The 13110-nt window shown below is 39.6% G+C and overlaps 2 protein-coding genes across 7 annotated transcripts in view; one reads left to right on the forward strand and one right to left on the reverse strand.

Moving 5' to 3' along the window:
* ME1 (malic enzyme 1) overlaps positions 1-13110 on the reverse strand; it is a 131685-nt gene that overhangs the window by 46387 nt on the left and 72188 nt on the right. The window lies entirely within an intron of this gene.
* Positions 1-13110, forward strand: part of LOC118082296 (uncharacterized) — a 128038-nt gene that overhangs the window by 42296 nt on the left and 72632 nt on the right. For 2 of the 5 annotated variants that reach the window (XR_004692243.3, XR_004692239.3), the window contains exon 2: positions 7216-7342. The exons of 1 other annotated variant lie outside the window; for it this stretch is intronic. The gene's annotated coding sequence lies outside the window, so the exon portion shown is untranslated. Of the gene's footprint in view, positions 1-7215; positions 7343-7717; positions 9990-13110 lie in introns of those variants that run through there. 2 more of the 5 variants (XR_015948923.1, XR_015948922.1) reach the window with 2 other exon arrangements.

Genomic DNA, 13110 nt, shown 5'->3' on the forward strand with positions numbered 1-13110 from the left:
TTTACTTCCAGGAAAGAGAGTATAGAGTTGCAGCCTTAGCTAATTTTAATCTGCTTAAAATGTACCACTGTTCCAAATACAGATTCAAATTATCAAAGACAATAGTAAGGAAACAACTTGATTAAAATACCTCCTCCCTACTGTGGTCTGGAAAGATGTGTAGTAACTGTATCTATCTGTCCAAAAAGGCTTGTCCCTAGGGATTGAGTTAATGAGATCTTGGAAGTGCATTCAGTCTAGTAGATGCGAAAATCTTCCAACATTGTTCAGGTAGAACAATTTTACTGACATGCGATTCCACTCAGTATCTCATGCTTTATTACTTTTCAATGCAAATCTAGGAATCTAGCCAATTTTTTATTGCTGAAATTGTTGTGCCTTCACCTAGAAAGCATTTAAACATCCCTCTGCTTCTGGAACTGAATGAAGGTAGTAACAATTACTGGTTATTATTAGAATCTGGTATGCTTCCTAGCAAACTAAAAACCAAGAGACCAAGGGCCTTTTTTTAAAAAGTACAAACCATCAATTTTCTTAAAAAAACGGGACCGTGATATGTGCCTAAATGTCAACTCCCATCCTCATTTAACATGACAGGGATGCCGTCGCGCCGGAGAAGAAGGACGCAGGGACTTCACGCTCCGAAGTCCCTGGCCTCGCGGAGGGGGGGGAAGTCCGCAGAGCGAGCGGACTCCCCGTAAAAACACCGGGTAGAGAGTCCCGGTGACTCACGCGCCCAGCGGCTGCTCCGTTTTGTGGATCCCCCGCTGCCCGAGAGCTCAGTAGAGCGATCGAGAGCCAGCGGGGTGGAACCGCGGGAGCCATTTTGGGCTACATCTTACCTCCAAGAAGCGAAGCTCCGAGTCCTGACCCGGCAAGCGGCGGATTTTTCCAAAGAAAATAAAAGATTTCCATAAAGTAAGTGAAATTCTTATTCGGACTTCAAAAATATTAATTGGAAAAATAGGAGAGATTTTAAAGAAACGGAAGTCGATCTCTTCCTAATGGCAAATCGGGAGGCGCTTTAAATATACTCAAGCCGAAAGAGAAAAAAGTTTCTGGGATTGTGGACCCGAGAGAAAGAAAGACTTTTCCAACCCTTCTCAGCTCCCGAGTCCGGCACCCCTTGAGGTACAGCATTGTTAAGGAGAAGAGTGCTTTGACAGCTGTCAAAAGCTGTCAAGCTGTTAAAAGACTGGGAGGATTTACTACATTGCTGTGAACGGTAAAATTTGATTGAAAATGAGGTAGAACTATTCAAATTGGAATTAGGACTGGATTTGTGATGGAGTTAAAGACAAAGGAGAAGACCAGCCAAGATGGAGCCGATCGTTTAACAGGAAGGAATTTTCCAGCACCCTTTGCTCCCTATCTCCTGTTTGTTTGCGGTTAAGAGAAGTATGAAAACAAAGTATTCTCGAGCCTTCCAGGAGGCTGTGCTGAACTATCTACAAACATGGGAGGACATTTACAAGGAACGGCAACATCCTAATTTATCATCAGTAGAGGCTGAAGTCCAAGTTCAGGATTTAGAAGACAATTTGGAATTTGAGACTTTTGATTTCGAGGCTGTGTGTGAGGAGAAACAACCTGATGAGAATTTAGAAGGTGGCTTGGACTACAAAAAATATGTTTTGGATGAAGCAAAGCATGGGTTTCAAAAGGAAGAAAAGCAAGAAAATGAGAAGCAAAGGGATATGAAGATCAATGAGGACCCTGGAGGGACCAAAATGTGGAGTGGTGTCATTGAGGGATGGGAAAGACAGGGGCAGGGGGGAACAAAGGCCTGGAGACGGAACTGGGAAAGAACTGGTGTGGGGTGAAAATTTTAGTTAAAAGGTTTTTCTTGGCTTTTGAACGACGGTTTTCGAAATCTTGGCTTGTTAAAGGAAATGCTGATCCAATTGGGGGGGAAAGACATAGGGAGAGGGGAAGGAGAGTGTGCTAAAGTATATGATTAAGATTTAGATTAGAGATATGATAGTATTAAAAAAACTGTGTTTTCTGGAGGGAGTCAGAAGAATGGCTGAGGAAAGAATTTTTAGTTTAATATTAATATCTGTGAGTTTAGATAGGTGTCTGGGTAGAGAGCTGCCTGTCCTCCTCTCTTTACTCGGAGACACCCAGTGGCAGGGGGTGCTCAGAGGGGAGGGGAGGGGGTGGAAGGAAACCCAGACACAAAAATGGAACCTTTGAAGTGCTGTGCCCTGTGGGTTCCCCTTGTGGCAGGAGGGGGCCTGTGGGAGGGCAGCATGAAAAAGGAGGAGGATTAAGTTAATACTATAAGAATAAGATTTTGAATTGGAATAGAAAATCCGCCATTATTATTTAGAGAAGTTAGGAAAACCAGGAGGAAGAGTATCGAGGAAGTCACAATTATAATGTTAAGAAAATAAGAACTGGGAATTTATATTATTATTATTATTATTATTGATGTGTTGTGTGTATTTGTTTAAGTATGTTTATGAAAGAGCTGAGGGGAAACCAATCCTCAGAGCTCCTCCATCCGGGTCCTTTCAGTGGCAGGGAGGGGATGAGGGGGGAGGAGGGAGGGGGGAGGCCAAACCCAACTTATAATTGGACCCCTTTGATTCTCAACGCCCACGGGTACCACTGGTGGCAGACGTGGACTGGTGGGTGGAGGGAAAATGAAGGGACAGTGTCATATTGTATGTTTTGTTTGTCTTGTTTGTATAAAACTAATAAAAATTATTATAAAAAAAATAATAACATGACAGGGATGGTGCCTTAGCTGACTTGGCTTTCGGCAAAGTAGCACCAGGGCTGCCTCACTAGATACCCCATTCTCAACTTTGAGAGCCCCATAAAAATGTAAGATGTATAAAAATTGTTCACTGACTTTCTCATTGCATATAAGTTTTAAATACTTGGCAAAAGCAGGTATGATTGTTGCAATATGGATATTAATTTTTTTTCTTTAATTTTATTAACACCACAGGACCAGCCCTTTCCTTAAAAGTGAGCAGCCTTAACAGAGAAGAAAGTTCCAAAAGGCTGATTGCCGCTAGCTGCTGATTTTGTGGGTTCACCTTATCTGTACTTAAAAACAGCCATAAAAACAAGAAGAATAAAATCACAAGATGATGATAATAATAATAATAATAATAATGTATTATTTATACCCTGCCCATCTGGCTGGGTTTCCCCAGCCACTCTGGGCGGCTTCCAACAGAAAAATAAAATAAAATAATTGATTAAAACATTAAAAGCCTCCCTAAACAGGGCTGCCTTCAGATGTCTTCTAAAAATCTGATAGCTGTTTTTCTCTTTGACATCTGATGGGAGGGCATTCCACAGGGCAGGCGCCACTACCGAGAAGGCCCTCTGCCTGGTTCCCTGTAACTTGGCTTCTCGCAACGAGGGAACTGCCAGAAGGCCCTCGATACTGGACCTCAGTGTCCGGGCAGAACGATGGGGGTGGAGATGCTCCTTCAGGTATACTGGGCCGAGGCCATTTAGGGCTTTAAAGGTCAGCACCAACACTTTGAATTGTGCTCAGAAACTTACTGGGAGCCAATGTAGATCTTTCAAGACCGGTGTTATGTGGTCTCGGCGGCCACTCCCAGTCACCAGTCTAGCTCCCGCATTCTGGATTCTTCCATGTGTGCCTGGAGTTGTTCAGCAAGCATTCGCTCAATCACCTTGCCCAAGAATGGAAGATTTGAGACTGGGCAATAGTTGGCCATATTGGCCTCATCTAAAGATGGTTTTTTAAGAAGCAGTTTAATAACCGCCTCTTTCAGCTGGTCTGGTAAGGCTCCCTCAGAGAGAAGCATTCACCAACCCGCGAAGCCCATCACCCAGCCCTTCTCGGCTAGCTTTTATAAGCCAGGATGGGCAAGGATTAAGAAGACAGGTGGTTGGTTTCACTCGTCCAAGTAGCCTGTCCACATCCTCAGAGGTAACAGATTTAAATTGATCCCACGCAACATGACTAGACAGATCTCTAGCACTCCCCCGCCCTGGCCCTGCTCCCACGGTGGAGTCTACCTCTTCCCGAATCTGAGCGACTTTATCTGCAAAAAACTTTCAAAATAGTTGCAGGAGATCATGTGGCCTGTACTGGGCCCCGATGGAGCAGGTGGTTCCACTAAACTGCGGACCACCTGAAAAAGTCTCCTGGTGCTGTTTTCTGCAGATGCAATAGAGGAGGTGAAGAAAGTCTTCTTCGCCGTCGCTACCGCCGCTTGGTAGGCTCAACATTGAGCTCTAACCCGTGTCCGGTCAGCTTCAGAATGAGTTATCCGCCACCGGCGCTCTAGCAGTCTCAGCTATTGTTTCATTGCCCTCAGATCCGTGTCTGGGCTCCATGCAATCGGAGAGGGCGCTTAGGAGCCAAACAGTCAATAGCCCTGGTTAACTCCACATTCCAGCGAGCCACCAGGAAATCGGCTGAAAGGCCATCAACATGGGATAAAGCATCCCCTACCACTCTCTGGAAACCATTTGGATCCATTAAGTGGCGGGGGCGGACCATCCGAATCGGTCCCACCTCCCTGCAGATTAATCATAATAATCATACAAAGCCTAAAAAAAGAATGTGTGACATAAAATACATTCTGTAGTGAAATACAAGGTTCATATTTGTACCAAACATACCAAATCTTCATGAATGTTGCCAAATAAACTCCTATTTAATGGGAATGTGCCAACCATGAGATGGTTTGGTCATATAAATCAAATGGTTTGGTCATATAAATCAAATGGCCTCTAAGCATATCTCTCTCTCTCTCTCTCTCTCTCTCTCTCTCTCTCTCTCTCTCTCTCTCTCTCTCTCTCTCCACACACACACACACACACACACACACACAGTCCTGCACAAAGTTCTATTGGCACTTTAAAGTTAGCCAGTGTTGTCACATGATTAAAGAGTTACAGAACTACAGAAATTCTCAAGGTTTTCATTATGCTTTTTCATTGGGAGCCTTTATGGGTGGGAAAATCACTTGTCAACAAAACACAAGACACTGGGAACATACAAGAAGAAAAAATAGCGTAGGAGCAATCCTTTGGACAGCAGGGTATGTGGCTACAGATATGAGTCAGAATCACCATAAAGTGTGTGTTTTTAGATATCTTGCAGTATTTAAATTATAAACAGATGTCTGTGGAAAGATGTCTGGCCTTCTCTTTCTCACATGCAATGTATTAATCACTTTGCTCTATAATAAACTACAAAGATAACATCTTGCTGAGTCCTTTGTATTCAGCCAATTACGTCTTCCCCCTACTTCTGTATTATTCTGGGGTCAGTTCTAACCAGGAATAAAAACAAAAGAAAATTTCAATGAACTCCTTTTTGCACCTATTTCACTTCCTCATGTTTGAGGAGAAGATGCAAGTTATAATCAAAGCAGCACCCAGGACCTGCTGTAACATCTTGGTTCAATTTCTCTGCTACTGGTCAGGTAGGGAGAGAGTAGTTGTTAGAACAAACTGAAACATTAAAGACCACAACATACCAGACATGCTTACTGTTCCAAAATCTTCCACTCTCTAGGGAAGAAAAAACTTCACACTGAGATTGTGTATATAAATCTTCAGTGACATCTAAAGCCTTCATCTAAAGGCTCAGGGATCACACTGGGTTTAGCGGAAAAATACAGCCATGTTGTCATTCTATCATTATATTCAGTACCTAACTCTGAATTCATTATTCTTCCTATTCATGATTTACAACAGATCAGAATACAAAAAAACAGAAAATCGATCCATGATTATTATTTTGTATGAAATTTTATTCTCTGGAAGAAAGCAACCCAAACATGTATATATACAAGTGAGAGGAGCTCTCCAGAGCCTTGCCAATTCAAATCTGATTCATTTAAAAATGGATTGAGTTTAGATGTACTCCACGAGACATCCACTAGGCTATTTTTTCCACTGGATCACTTCTAAGCAAAACATGGCACAGGAGAGGGTCTGCCTATTACTATCCATAACAAGAGCAAAACATTTTTTCATTTCCCAACTATATGTGTACATATACAGATAAGACACAAAATACATGCACAACATTATTCAATCAGCAAATAGCCAAAAATCTCTGACACCATAGAAGTTCCTTTATATACTGCACCACTCCCAATATATCACAGTTCTACTAATTCCTTAAAAAGAGATTGAACAGCTAAATGTAAGCACATATTTTCCTCATGAACACTACTGTACAGCATTACAACATGAACACATCCCCCCACATAAAAGTGGCAGTATTTAAGAACTTAAAAGGCATGCTTTTCTAGGATGAATCTTCCACTCAAACAAAAAACCTGAACAAAAGCCCACACCCTTTAAATGTTTTTAAACAGTATTTTTTATTTTTGTTGCAGAATAAGCTATGGCAGCACCCATTTAAAACTAGAGCTAGTCTTTGCAGTTTTCTTTGGAGCACAGACTATGTTCAGTTTCATCATGCCATGTGTTCTGTGAAATACAGTTATTTGACACAGCCTCTGTTGCTTTACTTAAATCATCTGCCAACAAGTCTCAACTGAACAAACATATCAACTGAGAGAGTAACCTTTTCAACTATTTTAGCCAAATGCTTATTAACCCCATGGTGCCAGTGATTTGTGCCTTTCCGAGCTCTTATTAGCACATGGAATGGAAAATCTTTGCATTTTGCACTAAGGAAGGCTAATTCAATGCAATCAATTTAGAATTCACCCTGAAGACAGTTGAATTCTTGGTTACTAACTATTGTTTATCACATGAAATGTGGCTAATCAGTAACACCAATCAGATGTGTGCATTGACTCAACAAGGATCTTATTTTTATTTATTTATTAGATTTATATTCTGCTGTTCATTATAAGATCTCAGGGCAGTTCACAGAATAAAATACAGGATAAAAACAAGCAAGTAAGTAAAACAAAACAGCAAAACAATAATGGCCCCTCCTATCCACAGACACATTTAAAAGGCTGTAGAATATTAATCAGCCAACGGCCTGGTTGAAGAGGAATGTTTTCTCCTGGTGCCTAAAAATATATAATGAAGGCACCAAGTGAACCTTGCTCGAAATAGTATTCCACAAATGGGAAACAAGTTGACTCTTATCACAGATACACAGCCTGTCCTGGATGTGCAAACTGCGAAATCATCCACATTGTACAGTAACCATTATCTTCTAACCATTAAACTGGTGGACTATGGAATCATTTACTTTTTGCCTCTGTTCCCTATTTACAGAGCAACAGCCTTTGCACAAAGGAAAAGCTACTGAAACACACCACACACCATAGCCTCCAGTAGAAAAAAAAATATAAGGGAAGAACCCATCAATACAGATGACCAAGCTACCATATAGTTAATGTGGGTAAGTTTGCTTGTTCATTTAATACATTCTGCATGTAGGGTTGGCATATGTCCTCTTTTTCATGGGTAGAGTCATCATAGTGATCCATAGTTACAAGTAGAAGACAGCAAATGTGTTTTGCTTTTCAAAATATGGTAACCTGAAGTAATTTATCAGGTTGTGGCTGGTTTGTCTTATTTTGTGGTTGCTGTAGTTCACCCCTAGTTACTGATTTGTTTTATTGCTATGTAGTGAAGACTTATTTCAAAATGATTTTTTCAGTACAGAGGTTGTTCACATGTAACACTAGGTCAAACCATGGCTTACCATGAATATGTGCACATTCAGGGAGCTAAAGAGAAGATTGTGACAGCTTTGCTCCTTCTCCACTCATAGGTGTCCACAGCAGACAAGCTGAAACCTATTTATTCCAATGTAAATAAACAGATGCACATCCAGCCAGTCAACAAGAGGTTTGGATTGATCTCTGAGACTACTTCTATTGAGAGTGCCTGCCAAACTTGAACTCTCTGCACTTTCCTGGAGGAAAGCCTTTCTGGGCCAATGGGCAGCTCAGAATTATGCTGCTTATTCTGATCGGATATGCTTCTGCAAGTGTTACATGATTTGGAAACCCTAAAAATACATTGATAATATAAACAAAAGAGTTGTAGTGCCTTTTTGTGATCAAGTGAGCACAACCCTTTCTGAGGGGCAAGGGAGAGGTCAATAACAGAAACCAAAAGTAATCCAGCAGAACAGAAACCAGAAGGGCCAACCAGGTTCTCAGGGAGTATGTAACAAAAATCATCTTCTTGGGAAACAGAAACTTAGTGTCACTATTTGGATTGGTTGAAGGTTATCACATTTTCATCAACAGAAATGACCCAGCACACCAAAGGTAGAAAACTATACCACTTGGCAAGTAAGGCATCTGTACTGAGATCAAGTTCTGTAAAATAGGAGGTAGACACTGGAACATAAACTGCCTCCACTGTTTCTCATTTATAAGCCTCACCACATACCAGCATTACATCTGTACCCCTTATAGCCACATAACACATTACCCAATCAAACAGCAGGTAGATTCACACCATACATTTAAAGCACATGACTTTCTCCCTAAGAAACCTGGGGACACTAGTATTCCCCTCACAGAGCTACAATTTCCACCTCCTTTACAAAACTACAGTACCCAGGATTCATGTCAGTGTGAATGGTAAATTACAGTTAAGGTCAACAAATATAACACATGTAACACATGCTGTAACATGGTGAAAATGAGAAAAAGCATGTTTTTGAGCTGGGTACCAATCAGAAAACCAGGTATCTGGAATCCAGCCTTGCTTGTGCACCAGCCAGAGGTAGATGTAGGTAGGAATGGTTGCTCGTCTCCTCTTAATATTTCCAACCTCATTGGAGTTAGCGAAGTTAAACTTATTACAAAGACTTGACATGGAATTAAACAAATTAAATAAAGCTGCTTCCCTCATTGGTCATTTCCTGAGCCTATAATATAAATAGCAATCATGTTTCAAACTTAATTGACTTAAGGTTAAGTGAAAGCCACCATTTGTCCCTTCCAAGTATCACCTCGCAAATGAAAGGGCAAGTTATAGGTTATGTATAAAGTCATTATTGCAGAATTGAAGTTGAAAGTAAAGTTGATTTAGGACACACACTGGCTGATTTATATGTTTCTCTTTTACATTAGACATTGGTGAATGCTCATGGAAAAAAATTAATTTGAAAGCCAAAATAAAGTTCACCCTTGGAAATCACAACATGATTTGGGGAAAAGCTGTTTCTCATACCTACAAGGTTCACTAGAAACTTTATTTATATGATTAAATATGCTTGCTGTTATGTGTTGTTGTCATTTTAAAATACAGCTAATCAGTCTTAAGATAAACTGGTTACCATGAAAAAAGAAAACTATTCAGGTCACAATAGTATTCAGTAAACTGTATTCAGCGCGCAATATGGCTTTGATCTTGAATTGGGCTTTCAGATTATGCTGATTTATTTTAATACTGGAGCCAAATTAAAGGAAAATATTTAACTTCATGAAGTAAAATGTTATTTGTTTGTTTGTTATTTGTCTCTTTTGGCAAAGCCCTGAATTTGTAGTCTTGTCACTTCTGTAGAATGTCAAAGTTAGAATATTACCAAAGCATATATTTTTTCTGGCATTTGGATTATTTGATTACAAGTGTTCAAGTATTTAAGCAGCACACTTCCCACTGGAATGATCTTGGAAAGCTCAAATAAAGATCAATCCTACGCAGAACTTGTAGGTAGGGAACCGAGGAGGGAAGGAACAATGGCAGACATGCTTGAGCCATTGCACAACTTATTTGGTCCTTCCTGCTTTCCGATCAGATGGTTCCCTAGAAGCAGACCAAGTCTAGGTAGTATTATTCTAGTAATTGAAGTATTACTCTACATAGGCACAACAGGTCCCTGTCTCAGTGCACTTATTGGTCTAAATGCCCGTACAGATCTTGGAAGACCCACAATTCTGACTCTGTATTATGTTAAGATGAATTGTTCCATGTAAAAGATTTGACCAACTTGCATCACTGGGTGAAAATGGATTGGCAAGGTATGCCATAAAAATCCTTAGTAGTTTAATGGAATGACAGTTACCCTGCTAGAACAGAACATTAATTAAAATATGATATGGGCATTTCAATACAAGATATCTCAACTGGTTTCTCATGAGATCTGTATACTAAAAAAAAATGAGCATGTGAAGGCACCTATGCATTTGTGTTCTGGTACAAAGGTCCGGATTCAATGTTCCCTGACTACCAGTGTGAAGTTGAGAACAATAGCTGCGCAATATGAAATTCAGCACAACACTTCACTGGCAGAAATTTACTGTGCAACAGGTTGTGCAACAGGAAGCATCCAAATTACAGCAATGAGTTGCACAACCACAAGAACCATGCAGGGGTCCTGCCCTTTTCTTGCAGAAACCATTCCATTAGTGCAACTTGTACACTGCTAAGGGGCTTTAACTTTGTGACATGTTGAATTCCTCCCAAAATATTGTAAAGTTCAACTTACCACTGACTCCAGGCTAATGCCTACTGTCCCCTGCGTCTAGTAAGCCAGGAAGTCAGTTTAGGATTTTTGACATAATGTCGGGATGTTAGCTAATTGCAAAATGCAAGCAGCTGGATCATATTTTTAAATCTGATTTGGAAAATATAGCAAACCAGCTGCACTTGGTAAATTTAGTCTGCAAATACTGTCCTTTAAAAATATTTTCCATCCATAATTTACAGCTTCTGTGGTCTCTTGGCAAGCTCTTTTTCAAAAAAAAGTCCAATGCTGAGTAGTCATTTTGGCTTCAGCCCAGAAGATGCTAACCCTTTACCAGTATAATGACTGCAGTATTGCTCAGTAAAATAAGTTGGGAATTTTCAAACACTGCAGTGAAAAATAGCATTGAGTCTTTTTATACAGCAAAAATAGCAATGTCAGCAAGTGCTGTATCCCCTTCCTCCCAATCTCACCCTGACAATTATTCTGCAGTGCTATCAAGGCCTGCCTGACCCTATAAAATTACTTAATATAGGAGAAAGCAGCACTTTTTTATTGATTCATGTATCATTTTTTGTCATCCATATAAACAGTCTTACAGAAAATATTAATATAAGGAGAAAAGAAACAGTGAGCATGATAATCAATTAAAGAGAAGACACTAAAGCAACAACAAACAACATTCAGTGTACTAGTAATATAAGAAATACAATCTAAAAATGACAATAGCACCACCACCAGTAGGATAACAAATTTCTTATGTTTTAACTTCAAAAGACCGCTACAAAATATGCCATCACTAATTTCATAGAATAGGAAACCCTTTGTCATGTATTCTGTCATTCCATTAACCCTTAATTACTCAATAAATATATTTCCATGCCATCTCCTTTCTCTAGCACATTTATGAGTTTAACTAAGTAGACCATATTTGTATTTTAAAACGATTGTATGTTGCATTGGAGAAACCAGCTAGTATTAAAAGTTGGAATATAATAATAAAATAACAATAACAAAAAAGGGAACAAAAAAATACTGCCATGAAAAGGCTATTGAAAGCAGCAAATGTCATAGGACAAGACCAGCTCCATAAACACTGATTTTCACTATACAGCTAAACTAAGAAAAAGATGGATTTTCTATACAGCTGGAAGTGCAAGAGAAGATGAAAGTAATAATTGGCAGTTTAATGCATGCTCTTATTTCAGGACTCTTACAACTATGTACATATGGTGAAATTTGATGTTAGTGTTGAGGTCAGGAGTTGCCAACACAATGCCTACAGGCACACCTGTACCTGCAGAGGCCTTCCCTGATACTTGCAGGCTCTCCTTCTCCTGCTGAAATATGCCTTGAAAGAAGCATTGCTTTGTAGCCAATAGAATAGGTTGCAGTGTGTGCTAGGTTGCATTGTTTATATGGTGCCCATGACCCTTTCTGCAGTTCGCAAATGTGCCCATGGGTCTAAAAAGGCTGGTGACCCCTGGCCTAGGTTCTTTTCGTATTATGAATTAGGATGCTGTGGGAGGAGAGTTGCAAGTGCTGGGTCACTAGGTGTAATTTATTGTTGGTGGAAGATGAACAGTGCGCAGGGATCCTTGTAACTTTTCCCCATCAGGACTTAATGAGAAGTTGTTGAGAGTGAAAGCAGCCCAAAGGAACAACTGCATTTGTCTGTATCTCTTTCTTTTTTCAAACTGTAGCTTTTATACAAATTGCATTGTATAATTTTTAAAGCCTTTAAAATAACTGAATTACAACTTTATTTTTCATAATATAAGTATTAAAGAATGAGCTTTGACAGTTTTCTTATTCAAGCTGCTATAACTGACTTAGACAAAAAAGGAATGTTATGATCACAGACACAGCAATTATAATGTAAAGAAGCAGTTTAAATTGTATGGCACTCTTTGATTTGTTTCTAAAAAGAATATTTTGGTTTTTCCAGATGGATTTGCTTTGCGAAGTATTTCCATATGTCCTCTACTCTTAATTTCTTAACTTGCTTTCTTATTAAAATCTGTATAGATCAAACCCTATCTATTTTTACTCACCTTTCTAGTTGCCACTCAAAGTATGATAAAACTGGCAATAGGGAAAGGCTACTAACTTTGAAGTTATCCATCAGTGGTAAAACAAATGCAGGCAGTTAACTGAGTTTTCTGTTGTTATTTCCAAAACAGACTAACTTAAGTTCCTTTTTTAAAACTTAATGCAATACTTTGCTTTCATGTAGGGGATGATACACTATATTGTGTAGGAGACAAAGCCATAATTTCCCTCTGGTAAGATCAGTTAAATAATAAGCACCAATATTGTTCTAACTGCTGAATGGAATTATTGGTATTATGAAGGAAGAAATGTAGGACCTCTGCATCAGTGTCATGGAGCCCAAATTTGGTTCCCCCCCCAGTCTGAATAAACCCTTCTTTAACCCAAATTTGCTTTTAATAAAAATGTAACTGAACCACTTCACCTTTCAGTTCTCATGTTCATTCACAATAATTTCACATAGACAGAGCATTGAGCAGCGCACTAGTGAAACAGCTGAGAAAAGACAACATAAAAAAAATGAAGCAAGAGTTATAGTTATACTACTGCCAGTTTTGAAATGGCAAGCGCCTGGGAGCAGTATATGGGATTGAGTGCTCCTGTGGTTGCTCTGTATGTACTTTGAATTCTCTCTTAATTTACTAGTCTGCCTGCAGCATTATGTAGCATTAAACCTCCACCATGGT

Source organism: Zootoca vivipara, chromosome 3 (genome assembly GCF_965207765.1).
Source record: "Zootoca vivipara chromosome 3, rZooViv2.hap1.1, whole genome shotgun sequence".
NCBI lineage: Eukaryota > Metazoa > Chordata > Lepidosauria > Squamata > Lacertidae > Zootoca > Zootoca vivipara.